The sequence below is a fragment of the Nicotiana tabacum genome, chromosome 13, assembly GCF_000715075.1.
Source record: "Nicotiana tabacum cultivar K326 chromosome 13, ASM71507v2, whole genome shotgun sequence".
In the NCBI taxonomy this organism is placed as follows: Eukaryota; Viridiplantae; Streptophyta; class Magnoliopsida; order Solanales; family Solanaceae; genus Nicotiana; species Nicotiana tabacum.
Genome location: NC_134092.1, coordinates 64,561,794 through 64,578,501, shown reverse-complemented (window position 1 = coordinate 64,578,501; position 16,708 = coordinate 64,561,794). Strand labels below are relative to the sequence as shown.

The following is a 16,708-nucleotide window of genomic DNA, read 5'->3' as shown; positions in this document are numbered from 1 at the left end:
AGTGAAACTTTTCCTAACAGTTCCATAGCCTCCCGAAGATAAGTACAGACGTCTCCGTACCGATCTGCAAGACTCTACTAAACCTGCTTGTGACTCCTAACACCTATGAACCTAGACATCTGATACCAACTTGTCACGACCCCATTTCACCCTCCGTAAGATATCCTGATGTCACCTAATCTCTAAGTCTAGGTAAAATACATAATATAAAACTGAAGCCCAATTCTCAAAACCTGAAATAATTATAAAACTGCCATTCAAGAATTACAACTCCCAACACCCTGTGGAAACAAGTCACAAGCTTCTAAAAGCAAATACTAGGTGTCATTATACATCAGAGTCTAAAGAAAATAAGGAAAAACAACATATTAAGGATAGAGTGGGGCTCCGAGGTATGCGGATGCTGGCAGATGTAACTTGAAGTCTCCACGTGCGGTCCAACTCACTGGTATCTCGTCTGGTGGGAAGAACCTGGATCTGCACAAAATAATATGCAGAAGTGTAGTATGAGTACACCACAACGGTACCCAGTAAGTGCCAAGCCTAACCTCGGTAGAGTAGTGACGAGGCCATGTCAGGACTCTATTGGTTTAAAAGAAAAATAAGGCAGAAGATGTAATAATATTTTTAAATAACTGAGAATTTTAACAACAAGAAGTTTAAGAAAATATCAGCACGGTAAATAGAAGTAAACAACAGGGGCACTCCCGAGGTACCGCTTCGTAGTCCCAAATGTAAATATGCATGACAGGGGGATCTTCAGAGGTACCACCTCGTAGTCCCAAAGTAAATATGCAAGACAGGGGGATCTCCCGAGGTACCGCCTCGTAACCCCAAAGTAAATATGCAATACAGCGGGATCTCCCCAATAAATGCCTCGTAGTCCCAAAGTAAATATTCAGTACAGGGGGATCTCCCGAGTAAACGCCTCGTAGTCCCAAAGTAAATATGCAGTATAGGGGGATCTCCTGAGGAACCGTCTAGTAGTCCCAAAGTAAATATACAACAGGTAATCGAAGGAAAACACGAATGTTCAGCAAGAATCTTACAGTTAAAGATTTAATCCAAATCAAGGAAAACGGGTAATAAAACTAAGCATGTTGCACAAATTGCAAGTAAGAGTTAAGGCACATAGACATGCGATACTAGGCTAAACATGATAACTACATATGCTAAGGCAACTCAGTAAATAAATTTTAAAAGGAGACAACTCAGTTAACGAATTCAAAAGATGGCAAATCAGCAAGAACATAATTTTCCATAATCAACCCGTGTACGCACTCGTCACCTCACGTACACGGCGCACACATATCACAAATTATTACAACAGTACCAATCCTAAGGGAATTTTTCCCCCACACAATGTTAAACAAGCGACTTACCTCAAATCTCGCTCAATCAATCGATAAGGATGCCTTTCCCTCGATTTTCCGACTCTGAATGGCTCAAATCTAGCCAAAAGCAATTACATATCATGAATACAATTACGAGAAACTAATTTAAATAATAAATCTACGACTTTAGCAAAGAATCGAAAATTCGGCCAAAAAAGTCGACCCGGGCCCACATCACGGAATCGGGCAAAAGTCACAAAATACGAACACCCACTCGACCACGAGTTCACCCATATAAAATTACCAAAATCCGACACCAAATCGCCACTCAATTTCTCAAATCAACTCACCAAATCCCTAACCTCTTACTCCCAATTTCCACCTTAAATACACACTAACTATGTGGGAAAATAAATGGGGAAGCAAGATTATTGATCAAAAATAAGCACAAGGGAAGTACCTCAAGAAATTCCTCGAAAATGCTCTCAACATTCGCCCTTGACCGAGTTTGCAAAGTCCAAAATGACAAAAATCACGAAGCCCTTCGGTTTTAAATACTGCCCAGGCTTCTCACTTCTGCGGTCATATTATCCGCTGTTGTGGCACCGCTTTTGCGGTCAGGCCCTCTCATCTGCGGAGTCCACTAAGCCTCCCAACCGCTTCTGGGGTCATAACCTGTCACGCCCCATCATCGGGAGGCGCGATCGGTGCTCAACCGAGTGAACCCGGCCGAGCAAGCCTGTTAGATACTTTCTACCCAATTAACCCATGATCAAGAAAAAAGGTGATTTCATTAATTATACCGTAGGAAGCTCATTTATACAATCCTAAATTGTTTCATTAGTCATTGCGCATTTAAGTATCAAAATACACATTTCTTAAAGTCTGAGAGGAACAAGTGATCAACACAACATATACTTGTTTAACATTCCCAACACCCATACACAACCCACATAGTGTCTACAGAGCCTCTAAAGATACAAAAGAGAGTAAAGATGGTGCCGGCAACAAGACCCCGGCTATACCTCAAAAAGTGACCATAACATAAACAAAAGGTACAATACATGACCCCGGAATGAAATGGGTCTCGCCGAGTCTGCTGAGAAGAGGATGCATCACTATCTGTGATTAACGTTGTCTGCTATGTGCCACCTGGATCCATTTAAAAATACAGCACCCCCGGCAAAAGGGACGTTAGTATCGTTGAATAGCACTAATATGTAAAGCTAAACGCCAACTCAATAGAACGAATAATAATAGAAGAGGAACGGTCAAGAATTCAATAAGGGTTTCAAATAATAGTAAAACAACAAGTTAAGGATCATATACGTTTTCAAGACAATTTCCATATTATTAGGTTGGGTGACCTTTAGTACCGATATTCCACAATTCACAATACCTCAGTATTCTTACACGGAGTCCGATCTCGGCCCGATCGGCTACGCCATCTCATTTGAGACATTACCACAATTTTATTATAATTTCCAGTATAGTGCCACCATGTGTGCGGCATGGCATTCGATCACGGCCCGATTGGCTACGCCATCTCATTTGAGACATCAACCATTTTCATAATTTCATCCACAATACCACCGTGTTCATATACGGAGTCCGATCTCGGCCCGATCGGCTAGGTCATCTCATTTGAGATATCACCCATATTCAATCAGTCATCTCAATTCATATTTCTTTCCCATACTTTCAATACAATGGCACGAGTGGACTCAATTATAAAGTAATTCTTGGCGCTAGGCCGTATTTCATAATTCAAGTTCTTTTTCACATTCCAACATTATTATTATCAACGACAATAAGACTACCCATTCAAGACGTTAAATTCACATATGAGCAATTTGGGAGTCTTAGGCACATAGAGGCTTTTCATACCGTTTGGCATAACAACCTTTATTTTGGTCTTGACATGAAGTCTTAACTTTGGTAGCACATATTCCACATTTTGAACACATCCTCACATAATAAGATAACATGATGAAGCATTTAGAATAAAGATTGAACTTACATCCTTCAACACAAACACATAGAAATCACCAATTCTATAACGATCAATGGTTTACTCCAATTACAGGAACACCGTGGAGTTCTATTCTAAGAAGAAGGGGGTTTAGCCAACATACCTCAATTGAGCTTCTCAAACTCTAAAATGATCCGGAATTCTTAGCTACTTCAATCTATTTTAGAAATATAACAAGTTGGACCGAAATTAGGAAAATGAACATTGTTTTAGCTCATTCGAACATATTATCAAACACTAGGTGCACGCATCAATGTTCTAAGCCCCTTCTTGTGGAAGATTCCATTATTTCACAACCCACTCTCTGCCATTTTTAGCTCACAACCTTCCCACATACTTCAAGGATACATGCATGCAAGACAACAAACCCCACACCCAATAATATCTACTCTAATTACCCCATTTTTGCAAAATTTCGAAATTGAGAGTTGGGACATAGATTCTTACCTTTTGGGTGAAGACTCCCTTTGTTAATCCTCAATGATTGAGCAAGAATTGATGGATAATGGTTAAAGATTGCTCCCCCGCTCTAAGAACTCTCCCTCTCACTCTAAAATATCAGAAATGTGCTCAAAATGGTCTATGGGGTGTGTTTTAACGGAATAGGGTCGGGCTTAAAAACCCCAAAAATGAAGCTTTGGAACGGGTTCTGCGGTCGCATATGCGACCGCATAATGGTTATGCGGTACGCGAAATGACCGCGAAAATAGGGCCAGAACTGGAAAGGAATTGATCTGGCCTGTGGTCACTATGCGGCCCGCAGACCTATTCTGCGATCGCATAATGCACTACAGAACGGTTCTGCGGTCGCATAGTGCACCGCAGAACCTCCCTCCAAAAATTCCCAAACGGGATATGCGACAAGAATGCGGCCCGTGAAACGGTTATGCGATCGCATAATGTTCGCAAAATTGGGCATCAAAAATGCCCCAGAAATCTGCCCCACTCTACGACCAGTCTGCGGTCCGCAGAGTGGTTCTGCAACTGCAGAATAGGCCGCAGAAATGCGTACTTCTACCCAACATTTTCCTTCAACTCCCAGCACACTGTTCCTACTTTGGCATCACGGAACTCGAGTTTTTAGGAAAAAAATTTACGGGGCCTTACATCCTCCCCCAATTAAGATCATTCATCCTCGAATGAGGATCAGGGTCTGCTATTATCACCTTATTCAACTTTGTTTTTTCATACCCTACACCAGCAACCCCAAATTTAACTAACTCCCCAAATTTTCAAAACTTTCGCCAGAGTTTCCTTTGTTTCTAGGCCTTATCCACCTGTCAGAGAGCCCCAGAAACACATATTACAAATATATGCACAACCTAACGACATAACAAACTCATAACAATACCAACCGTGGCCTCATGTAAACAATATATAATCAAAAGTAACACTTTTACATTAACTGAACAAGTGATACAAAATTCATAGGCGACATGTTCATAAAAAGAAAGGATTACACAGCTATTCAAATAAGTAAGGATACTTATTCTTCATCTCTTCCTCGGCCTCCCAAGTGGCCTCTTCAACCTGCTGGTTTCACCATAAGACTTTCACGGAGGCAATTTCTTTATTCCTCAATATTCGGACTTGTCTATCAAGAATAGCAACTGGAATTTCTTCATATGATAATTCTTCATTAACCTCAATGGTCTCAACCGGCACAATAGCTGACGGATCTCCAACTACCTTCTTCAACATAGACACATGGAATACCGGGAGCACTAATGACATCTCGGGTGGTAGCTCAAGCTTGTACGCTACCTCACCGATCCTTTGGGTGATTTTGTATGGCCCGACATACCTCAGACTCAATTTTCCCTTTTTCCCAAACCGCATAATACCCTTTATGGGGGAAACCTTCAAGAATACCCAATCATCTTCTTTGAACTCTAAGTCTCTGCGACAGACATCCGAATAGGATTTTTGACGACTCTGAGTAGTTTTTAACCGCTCCTTTATGATCTTAACTTTTTCCATAGCCTGATGTACAAGGTCTGGCCCTATCAACTCTGCTTCCCCAATCTCGAACCACCCAATGGGAGATCTACATCTCCTACCATATAATGCCTCAAATGGTACCATCTGAATACTTGCATGAAAGCTGTTGTTATAAGCAAACTCTATGAGTGGCAAATGATCATCCCAGCTACCCTTGAAATCAAGCACCCAACATGTCCTCTAGCGTCTGAATAGTCCGCTCTGCTTGCCCGGCGATCTGTGGATGAAAAGCTATACTAAGATTCACCTGAGTACCCAAACCTTGCTGAAATTTCTTCCAAAATTTGGCCGTGAACTGAGCCCCTCGATCGGAAATGATAGAAACTGGAGTGCCATGAAGCCCAACTATTTCCTTGATATACAACTAAGCATATTGTTCCGTTGTGTCGGTAGATTTAACTAGCAAGAAGTGTGCTGATTTCGTGAGTCGGTCCACGATCACCCAAATTGAGTCAAACTTGCACGGAGTGCGTGGTAATCCTACCACAAAATCCATATTGATCATCTCCCACTTCCACATTGGAATTTCTATGTTCTGTGTCAACCCACCAGGCCGTTGATGTTCGGCCTTCACTTGTTGACAGTCCGGACACCTTGCCACATAGTCCGCCACATTCCTTTTCATGTCATTCCACCAACAGACTTCCTTGAGATCATGATACATCTTTGTAGAACCTGGATGCACGGAATACCTAGAAGCGTGAGCCTCGGTCATGATTCTTTTCCGGAGACCATCTATATTTGGAACACATAGTCGCCCTTGGTACCTTAGTGTACCATCATCCATGCCAAGAGTAAAAGCCATAGTTTTATGTTTTTGAATCTCCTTTTTTGAATCTCCTTCTTCAGCTGTACCAACAATGGATCGTTGTATTGCTTCTCTTTGACCTCCACAACAAGCGATGATTCAGCCCTATTTTGCACAATTACCCCTCCTTCATTAGTGTTCGTAAGACGAACTCCCAAACTAGCCAATCGATGGACTTCCTTGGCCAATAGCCTTTGATACACCTCCAAGTGTGCTAAACTACCCATAGATTTTCGGCTAAGAGCATCCACCACAACATTGGCTTTCCCCGGGTGATATAGAATATCGATGTCGTAATCCTTGAGTAACTTAAGCCATATTCTTTGCCTCAGATTCAGCTCCTTTTGTTTGAAAATATATTGAAGACTCTTGTAGTCCGTGAATACCTCCACATGGACTCCATACAAAGAGTGATGCTAAATTTTCAATGCAAAAACCACTGCCGCCAGTTCTAAGTCATGTGTTGGAAAAACATTTCATGATTTTTGAGTTGCCTAGAAGCATAGGCTATAACCTTGCCGTGTTGCATTAATACACACCCAAGCCTAATTCTTGAAGCATCACAATATACCACAAACACTCATGTATCCTCTGGCAGGGTCAACACCGGCGCGTAGTCAATTTCGATTTCAACTCCTGGAAGCTCCTTTCACAAGCATCGGACCATTGGAACTTAACTGCCTTCTGAGTCAATTTAGTCAATGGAGAGGCAAGAGTAGAGAACCCCTCTACAAACTTCCTGTAATACCTTGCTAAGCCCAAAAAACTGCGAATCTCGGTTGGCATTGTAGGTCTGGGCTAATTCTTTACTGCTGAATCTTTTGAGGATCAACCTTGATTCCTTCTCTAGAGACAACATGACCCAAGAATGTGACAGATTCTAGCCAAAATTCACATTTTAAAAACTTCGCATACAATTGGTGCTGATGAAGAGTCTGCAAAACTGCCCTGAGATGATCGGCATGGTCCTTCCGACCTCGTGAATACACAAGAATATCGCCAATGAACACTATCACAAAGGAGTCGAGGAAAGGCTTGAAAACCCGATTCACAAGATCCATGAAAGTTGCAGGGGCTTTTGTTAGCCCAAAAACATTACCAGAAATTCAAAGTGCCCATACCGTGTTCTGAAAGCTGTTTTCTGAATATCCTGCTCCCTGATCTTCAATTGGTGATACCCGAATCGTAAATCAATTTTGGAGAAGTATCTAGCACCTTGTAACTAATCAAACAAATCATCTATTCTTGGTAGCAAGTATTTGTTTATGATTGTGACTTTATTAAGTTGTCGATAGTCGATACACATTCTTAGTGACCCATCCTTCTTTCTTACAAAAAGGACCGGTGCGCCCCAAGGCGACACACTCGGTCGGATGAAACACTTTTCTAACAAATCCTTCAATTGTTCCTTTAGTTCCTTCAATTCTGCTGGTGCCATCCTGTAGGGAGGAATAGATATAGGTTGTATGCCTGGCATCATATCAATCCCAAAATCAATCTCCCTGTCTGGCGGAATCCCAGAGAGCTCATCAGGAAAGACCTCCAAAAATTCATTCACAATTGGCACTGACTCGAGTGTAGGTGCCTCAGCATCGGTGTCCGTAACCCGGACCAAGTGATAGATACACCCCTTGTTGATCCTCTTTGTGGCTTTAAGGTAAGAAATAAACCTACCTTTTGGCATCACATTACCCCCCTTCCATTCAACAACTGGTTCAGTAGGAAATTCAAACCTCACAGTTCTAGTTTGGCAGTCGAGCTTAGCAAAACATGAATAAAGCCAATCCATTCCCACAATTACATCAAAATCAACCATCCCCAATTTAATGAGATCGGCCACGATGTCCCGACCACGCACCGTGATAACACAACTCCTATAAACTTGTGCGACCACAATAGACTTGCCAACCAGAGTAGATACAGAGAACGGCTAAGGAAGTTATTCCGGTTCTATCCCAAATTCCATAGCAACATAAGGGGTAACATAAGACAAGGTGGAAACGGGATAAATAAGAGTATATACATCATGAGTTTGGACAGTCAATGTACCCGTGACAACATCTAGAGAAGCCTCTGCATTCTGGCGACCGCTCATAGCATAGAATCGGCTGGGTCCTCCTGAACTCTGCGCACCACCCCTAGCTGCACTACGCCATGCTTGGGCCGGAGGGCCTCGAGCTGGAGGGGGTGCTAAAGATGTAGCAGCCGCAGAACTGGATGGATGTGTTGTGCCCCTGTCCGCACCCTGGCGGGATGAACGGCACTCCCTCTGAATATGACCCCTCAATCCGCATCCGTAACATATAGATAAGTCCATGTAGCAAATCCCCGAGTGCATCTTCCCACTGATCGGCCCTAATGGTGGGGTCCCCTGCTGCCATGATTGGGCCTGAAATGACTCCCCTGCTGCTGACTGTGCCCCGCTGGCGCTGCACTAGCTGAAGACTGAGCATGAGAGTGGGTTGGCCCTGATGACCCTCCCCTGAAGCTGATCTCCCCCCACCAAATGACTCCCCAAAGTTGCCCGCGGACCGGGCCTTGCTGGTACCCTCTCTCCCTCCTTTTCTTCAACTTGCGGTCCTCTGTAGCTTGAGCAAATGCTTCCATTTTCCCATAGTTCATGTCTGAATTCAAGGCAGCTGTAGCGGTCTCATTGATAACTAAGGGGTTAAGGCCCTGCACAAACCGGCGCACTCTAGCCTCCATAGTAGGAAACATGTGAATAGCATATTTTGACAGGAGCACGAACTCTATGTGATACTCTCACACACTCCTACTCCCTTTCTTAAGATTCTCAAACTCTGCGGCATGGGCTACCCTAGTATCGGCAGGCAAGAAATAGTCTATAAAGGCATCAGAAAACTCACTCCATCTCGCTGGAGGGCTCCCCTCCTCCCGAGAGTCCTTCCACAGCTCAAACCAAGAATAGGCAACCCCTTTCAGGCGGTAGGCGGCCAACTCCATTCCCTCCGTCTTAGTAGCGCGCATAACCCGGAGAGTCTTATGCATCTCATCACTGAAGTCCTGTTGGTCCTCCTCGGGATTAGTACCCGTGAACACCGAAGGATCCAACTGCAGAAACATGTTCACCCTGGAACCACTAGAATCCCCTTTTTGGCTAGAAAATGTGGTGCAACATTCGACCTTTAGGCATGAAAAGCCACTATTTGAGTCAGCATCTGAATAGCTCCCCTAAGATCCCCATCAAAAATACCAGAGCCGGAAGCTAGGGCTGGAGGTGGAATCGGAATATCAGGTGTAGGAACCGTCACACCTTCAGTAGGTGTAGGAACTGGTATGGCCTGGGCCGGTGTAGTAGAATCAAGTAGTGTAACAGTCGGGGTATTATCCTTACCCCTCGGGTGTTCACCCGCATCATCAAATAAAGGGTCAACTGCCACTCCTAAGGCGGCGTTGGCTCCATGGCCAGTTCTTTCTCTTTTCTTAGGTGCCATATACTGAAACTTAAAGGAAAGGAACAGTTGCACAATTAGTTTCATCGCACGATCCAGAATATCAAACAAGGGTATTATTCCTAAATGTCCAAGTAGCCTCCAACTTATAGATGTGGTCGACAACACACCGATAAGAAGGACTCTACCAGACATGGCTCCGAGACATCCTAGGACACTTAAAAACTTTAGGCTCTGATACCAAGTTTGTCACGCCTCATCCTCAGGAGGCACGACCGACGCTCAACCGAATGAGCCTGTTAGATACTTTCTACCCAATTAACCCATGATCAAGAAAAGATGTGATTTCATTAATTATATCGTAGGAAGCTCATTCATACAATCCTAAATCGTTTCATTAGTCATTGCGCCTTTAAGTCTCAAAATACACATTTCTTAAAGTCTGAGAGGAACAAGTGATCAATACAACATATACTTGTTTAATATTCCCAATACCCATATACAACCCACATAGTGTCTACGGAGCCTCTAAAGATATAAAAGAGAGTAAAGATGGTGCCGACAACAAGGCCCCGGCTATACCTCAAAAAGTGACCATAATATAACCAAAAGGTACAATACAAACCCCGAAATGAAATGGGGCTCACCTAGTCCGCTGAGAAGAGGATGCAGCACTATCTGTGATTAGAGATATCTGCTATGTAACCACCTGCATCTATTTAAAGATACAGCGTCCCCGGCAAAAGGGACGTTAGTACCGTCGAATAGCACTAGTATGTAAAGCTAAACACCAACTCAATAGAACGAATAATAATACAAGAGGAACAGTCAAGAATTCAATAAGGGCTTCAAATAATAGTAAAACAATAAGTTAAGGATCATATTCGTTTTCAAGACAATTTTCATATTATTAGGTTGGGTGACCTTTAGTACCGATATTCCACAATTCACAATACCTCTGTATTCTTACACTGAGTCCGATCTCGGCCCGATCGGCTGGGCCATCTCATTTGAGACATTACCACAATTTTATTATAATTTTCAGCACAGTTCTACTATGTGTGCGGCATGGCATCCGATCACGGCCCGATCGGCTAGGCTATCTCATTTGAGACATCAACCATTTTCACAATTTCATCTACAATACCACCGTGTTACTACACGGAGTCCGATCTCGGCCCGATCGACTAGGCCATCTCGTTTGAGACATCACCCATATTCGATTAGTCATCTCAATTCATATTTCTTTCCCATACTTTCAATACAATGGCGCGAGTGGCCCCAATTATAAAGTTATTCTTGGAGCTAGACAGTATTTCATAATTCAAGTTCTTTTCCGCATTCCAAAATTATTATTATCAATGACAATAAGGCTTACCATTCAAGATGTTAAATTCACATATGAGCAATTTAGGAGTCTTAGGCACATAGAGGGTTTTCATACAGTTTGGCATAACAACCTTTATTTTGGTCATGACATGAAGTCTTAACTTTGCTAGAACATATTTCACATTTTGAACATATCCTCACATAATAATATAACATGATGACGCATTTAGAACAAAGATTAAACTTACATCCTTCAACACAAACACATAGAAATTGCCAATTCTATAACAATCAAGGGCTTACTCCAATTACATGAACATGGTGGGGTTCGATTCTAAGAAGAAGGGGGTTTAGCCAACATACCTCAATTGAGCTTCTCAAACTCTAAAATGATCCGGAATTCTTAGCTACTTCAATCTATTTTAGAAATATAACAAGTTGGACCAAAATAAGAAAGATGGACATTGTTTTAGCTCATTCGAGCATATTAGCAAACACTAGGTGTGCATCAATGTTTTAAGCCCCTTCTTGTGAAAGATTCCATCATTTCCCAACCCACTCTCTGCCATTTTTAGCTCACAATCTTCCCACATACTTCAAGGATACATGCATGCAAGATAACAACCTCCACACCCAATAATTTCCTCTAATTAACCCATTTTTTGCAAAATTTCGAAATTGAGAACTAGGACATAGATTCTTACCTTTAGGGTGAAGACTCCCTTTGTTAATCCTCAATGATTGAGCAAATATTGATGGATAATGGTTAAAGATTGCTCCCCCACTCTAAGAACTCTCCCTCTTACTCTAAAATATCAGAAATGTGCTCAAAATGGTCTATGGGGTGTGTTTTAACGGAATAGGGTCGGATTTAAAATTTTCATAAATGAAGCTCCGGAACGGATTCTGCGATCGTATATGCGACCGCATAATAGTTATGCGATTCGTGAAATGACCGCGAAAATGAGGACCAGAACTGGAAAGGAACTAATCTGGTATGCGGTCATTATGCGGCTCGCAGACCTGTTCTGTGGTCGCATAATGCACTGCAGAACGGATCTGCGGTCGCATAGTGCACCGCAGAACCTTCCTCCGAAAAATCCCAAGGCGAGATATGCAACAAGAATGCGGCCCGCGAAACGGATATGCGGTCGCATAATGGCCGCGAAATTGGGCATCAAAAATGCCCCAGAAAGCTGCCTCACTCTGCGACCAGTCTGCGGTCTACAGAGTAGTTCTGCAGCCGCAAAAATGCGTACTTCTGCCCAACATTTTCCTTCAACTCCCAGCGCACTGTTCAATCCAAAAAGTCCGAACCATGGCGAGCTTGCTCGCCGTGAAGAATTTCTACTATTATTAACCTTTACGCATACTTTGGCATCATGGAACCCGAGTTTTTAGGAAAAAATTTTATGAGGCCTTACATAACCTTCAATCTGCGGGCGCGCTTCTGCGCAACAAAACTCGCTTCCGCGGGCCAGCCTCAAACTCCCGTGTCCGCTTCTGCGACCCTCCAAGAGCAAGTGCGAGTACACACCTGTGGAACACCCTCCGCACCTACGCTCCACAACCGCCTGTCCAAACATTCGCATCTATGCAACCCGGCCCGCACCTGCGATCAAAGCTCCGCAGGTGCGGTTACACCAGCAGAGTCCTGCTTCAGCCATGCACCAAGTCCCTTTTGACATTACAGACTTACTCCAACTTTCGAAATTGGAATCCGACCCCGAAATCAAAAAGTCCACTCCCGGTCAAACTTTCTAAAAATCATCCAATTTTTCAACTTTCGCTAATTGACGACGGACCTCAAATTCAACATCCGAACATGCTCCTAAGACCAAAATCACCCTACTGAGCTATAGGAACCGCCAAAACTCCATTCCGGAGTCGTCTTCACAGAGTTTGAATTACGGTCAATCCTTATGACTTAAGCTTCCATTTTAGGGACTATGTGTCCCATTTCACTCCGAAACCAAAATCAAATCCTCTCGGCAAGTCACAAAACCCAAAAATGAAATGGAGGAAGCAATAAATAGGGGTTCTGGGCTAATTCTCTCAAAACGACCGTTCGGGCCATCACACAAGGTATTGAAACGCAACTCATACGAGCCAAACATAAATGACTACAAGGCCTAAGTCTTTCAACAGAAGTGCAATAATTCAATTACAATTTCTTTACAATTATGGTCATTGAAAGTGTATCAATTAAAGAACAATTTACATATAAAGTGGCTCGGAAAGGTACTCATATAATTTAAGACAAAGACAAGATTATTTATTTTATTTTTGCAAGAAAATGACATATTTTTATTTTTATGGATATGACTAATCTAATTAGTTAGGTATACACCGATTCTAAATTAGTTAATCACATTATAAAATTATATTCAACATCTCATACACACTTCAAGAATTATTTGACATACAATATTGCTAGTTACTCTGATTATTAACTAGATACAATTCCCTAAGTGTTTAGCAAATAAACAATATCAAAGTAAACTAACAAATACGATATCTATAATTTCACTATACTTGCATTTTGTACATCCAAGAACTGAAGTTACGAAGCGAGAAGCTTAACATTTGTCCTTTTTGGCTTCCAGTGTCATATTCCGAAAGCGATTCCATGTGATAGTACCTCGCAAGAGAAAAGAAATAAAATTGTTAGTAAAACATAAAGTAAACAATAAACTTATTTTTTTTGAAATGATTTTACTTGAAAATACTTTTGTAAAAAATTGTTTTTATTTTTTGGAAATAAATTGAAATGTTTTTTGGAATTGTTTTAGAAAATAATTTTAAAATGTTTTTGGAATTTGTTTTAGAAAATGATTTAAGAAAATATTTTTTGGTTTTTGAAAGATTACTTTAAATTTTTTTTTTTTTTTTGGAAAATAATTTGGGAAAATAGTTTTAACAAATAATATAAAAGGCTCAAATACATGTAATATCCGATATCCATCTAGATATGAGAGTAAAAACTGCCTCGGTAGAAACCTCGGTGGCCAACCGTGTTGCCTCCCATAGGTTGGCTCGTGTTCTCGTCAATTTTCTTTTCTGACATTTATCATTATCACTTCGTTATTTTCGTTATTTTGGGCTCATTCCGGAGGGTCATTCGGGGCGTCCTGACCTCAAAAATAATAATTCTCATTGGCCAGTCATTGCAACATTGTTTACCATCACGAAATATTCCCCACCAGAATATCATTTACGGGCCTTAAACATATGTCTTTTCCCGTATAACAATGAGGCCAAAGGTAAGTATTTTCCTTTTTCCAAATTCAAAGCCTGCCCATGGTTAATTTTAGTAGTGTTGTAAAATAACTGAAATAAAAGCAGCAGCAAGCTATAGCAAATGAGCAAGAAATATTGAAAAGTCCCATAGTTAAAAACAACTCCAAGAAACGGCCTCAAGATAGTACCAGAACCGTATTTCCGACGATGCAGCAAACAAGACGAGACCATGGCCTTAAGCCAATTATCTTTTGGACAACATTAACAGTCCCCAAAATAGCAACAACAGTACGCATACAAGCAACAGAGCAGCAGTAGCATAACGCAGTAAAGGAACGAAGTTATCCACTGGAAATATGCAGGCAGCCAGAAAATGTGATAGGCACAAGATTAAGCTAAAAATAAAACAGTAACAGAGTCAACATCCCTCAAATCGAAAATCTGACAATAACGAGAGACAATAGTAGAGGTCATCAGAAGAACATAACAAAAACATCAAAGCTATAGCAGATTTAAAATGAAGATGACCAGTCCAGTAAAACAAAACGGTCTACAACAGTACACGAAGGTCGCCGAAAAATCTGTTCTATCCATATTTCTCCAAAACGAAACCGGATCTGAGCTAATAACCATCGAATAAGCACAAGAAAATGATAAGGAACACGAGTCGTCGGAGATGGAATAAATCCGGCCAGATCTGCACACATCTTAAGCCTCAAACTTCAAATCGACCAGTTTTAATGGGGTCACCGGCGTTTGACAGGGAGGTGAGAGAAACAGTGGTCGCCGCCTGGCTGGTCACCACCTCCAGCGGCAACGACCGGTGATGATTGACGGCAGAACCTAAGCGAGTAGAGAAAAAGATAAAGAGAAGCGGGGAAACAGGAAGCGGGGAAGGAGGAGTCGCTGGCCGTCGGTGATGAAATTTGACGGCAGCGTGGTGGCCGAAAATCGCCCGAGTATAGAGAGAAGAGGGCAGGCAGCTGAGTTCTCTCCATAGTGAGAGGTGAGATAAAGATAAAAGTGCTAAGGGTTTTTAAGAGACAAAAATATGATGGGGTGTGTGGTAAGTGGGTACAATAGGTAGATATAATATGTGGGGTTAGGTGCAAAACTTAGTGACTAAGTTTGAAAAGAAAAAATGTAAAAATGTAAAAGAAAAATATGTGGTCAAAATGTGAAGGAAGTCATGTCACGTCATATCACATCAATGTCATGTTACATCAGTGTCATGTCGTGTCAATATCTTATCGCGTCAGATGTTAACAGGATATTGAATTTAACCGAACTTGATCCGTATTTTGAAATTAATTCTACTGACTTCGATGTAATTAAATAGATTGGCTACGAAATAAAATATAATTTTTTAATTAAAAAATCTCATAGTATTTATTTAAAATGTAACTACTACAATGGTATTGTAGTAATTATTATTTTATTTTTGCAAAGACAATAAATTAATAGAATATCCTAATGTTTGAAAAATAGGACTATTATCAATAAATCGCTTAAAATTTGGAAAACGCACAAAAAGTGTAGTATTTAACTAATTGCAATAAAACGATAAAAATTACCATATTTTGTAAAAATAGTTGTAATTATCAATAAATTACATTAGTGCTAAATAATGTGCAAAAACTATATTTTTATTTTTATTTTTTTTGACAAGGAAGCTTGTAGAGCTTAATTTTTAAATACAGAGGGTCAAAATTGAGTGTCAACAATAACCTTCTTAGCATCACCGTGTTGAACTGTGTCCTTAAGGACAAGCAAATGGGGATCATCATACTGGCGCTCTCTAATGCGATTATATAAGGAAGACCAAAAAACCACACAAGCTAGAACCCGATTAGGCTCCGAAACATCTAATCTCACGAACTGGTTGGCCAAGGCCTGAACATCAACTGCAAGCGGTCTCTCACTAACAGGAATAAATACAAGGCTACCCATACTCACCGCCTTTCTACTCAAGGCATCAGGCACCACATTGGCCTTCCCGAGATGATACAAAATGGTGATATCATAGTCCTTTAGCAGCTCCAACCATCTCCGCTTCCTCAAATTTAAATCCTTCTGTTTGAACAAGTGCTGGAGACTTCGATAACCCGTAAATACCTCACAAGACACACCATAGAGATAATGCCTCCAAATCTTTAATGCATGAACGATGGCTACCAACTCCAAATCATGAACATGGTAGTTCTTCTCATAGGGCTTCAACTGGCGCAAAGCATAAGCAATCACTCTATCCTCCTGTATCAAGATACACCCAATACCATTCCGTGAAGCATCACAATACACTGTATAAAAGCCAGAAGGTGAAGGCAAAATTAGAACTGGAGTTGTAGTCAAGGCAGTCTTGAGCTTCTGAAAGTTCTCCTCACACTCATCTGACCACCTGAATGGAGCACCCTTCTGGGTCAATTTGGTCAAAGGCGCTGCAATAGATGAGAATCCCTCCACAAAGCGGCAATAATATCCGATCAAGCCGAGAAAGCTCTGAATCTTAGTAGCTGAAGACGGTCTGGGCAAACTCTAAACCGCCTCTATC

General features: G+C 41.5%; 1 long non-coding RNA gene across 1 annotated transcript; it reads right to left on the bottom strand.

Moving 5' to 3' along the window:
- Positions 1 to 238: 238 nt before the first annotated feature.
- On the bottom strand, positions 239 to 15,240 carry LOC142167845 (uncharacterized). The gene is made up of 4 exons (XR_012698023.1): positions 10,236 to 15,240; positions 1,795 to 2,486; positions 1,383 to 1,451; positions 239 to 477 (listed from the first exon to the last, which is right to left on the bottom strand). It is a non-coding gene; the product is annotated as an uncharacterized LOC142167845 (long non-coding RNA).
- Between the last annotated feature and the right edge of the window lie 1,468 nt (positions 15,241 to 16,708).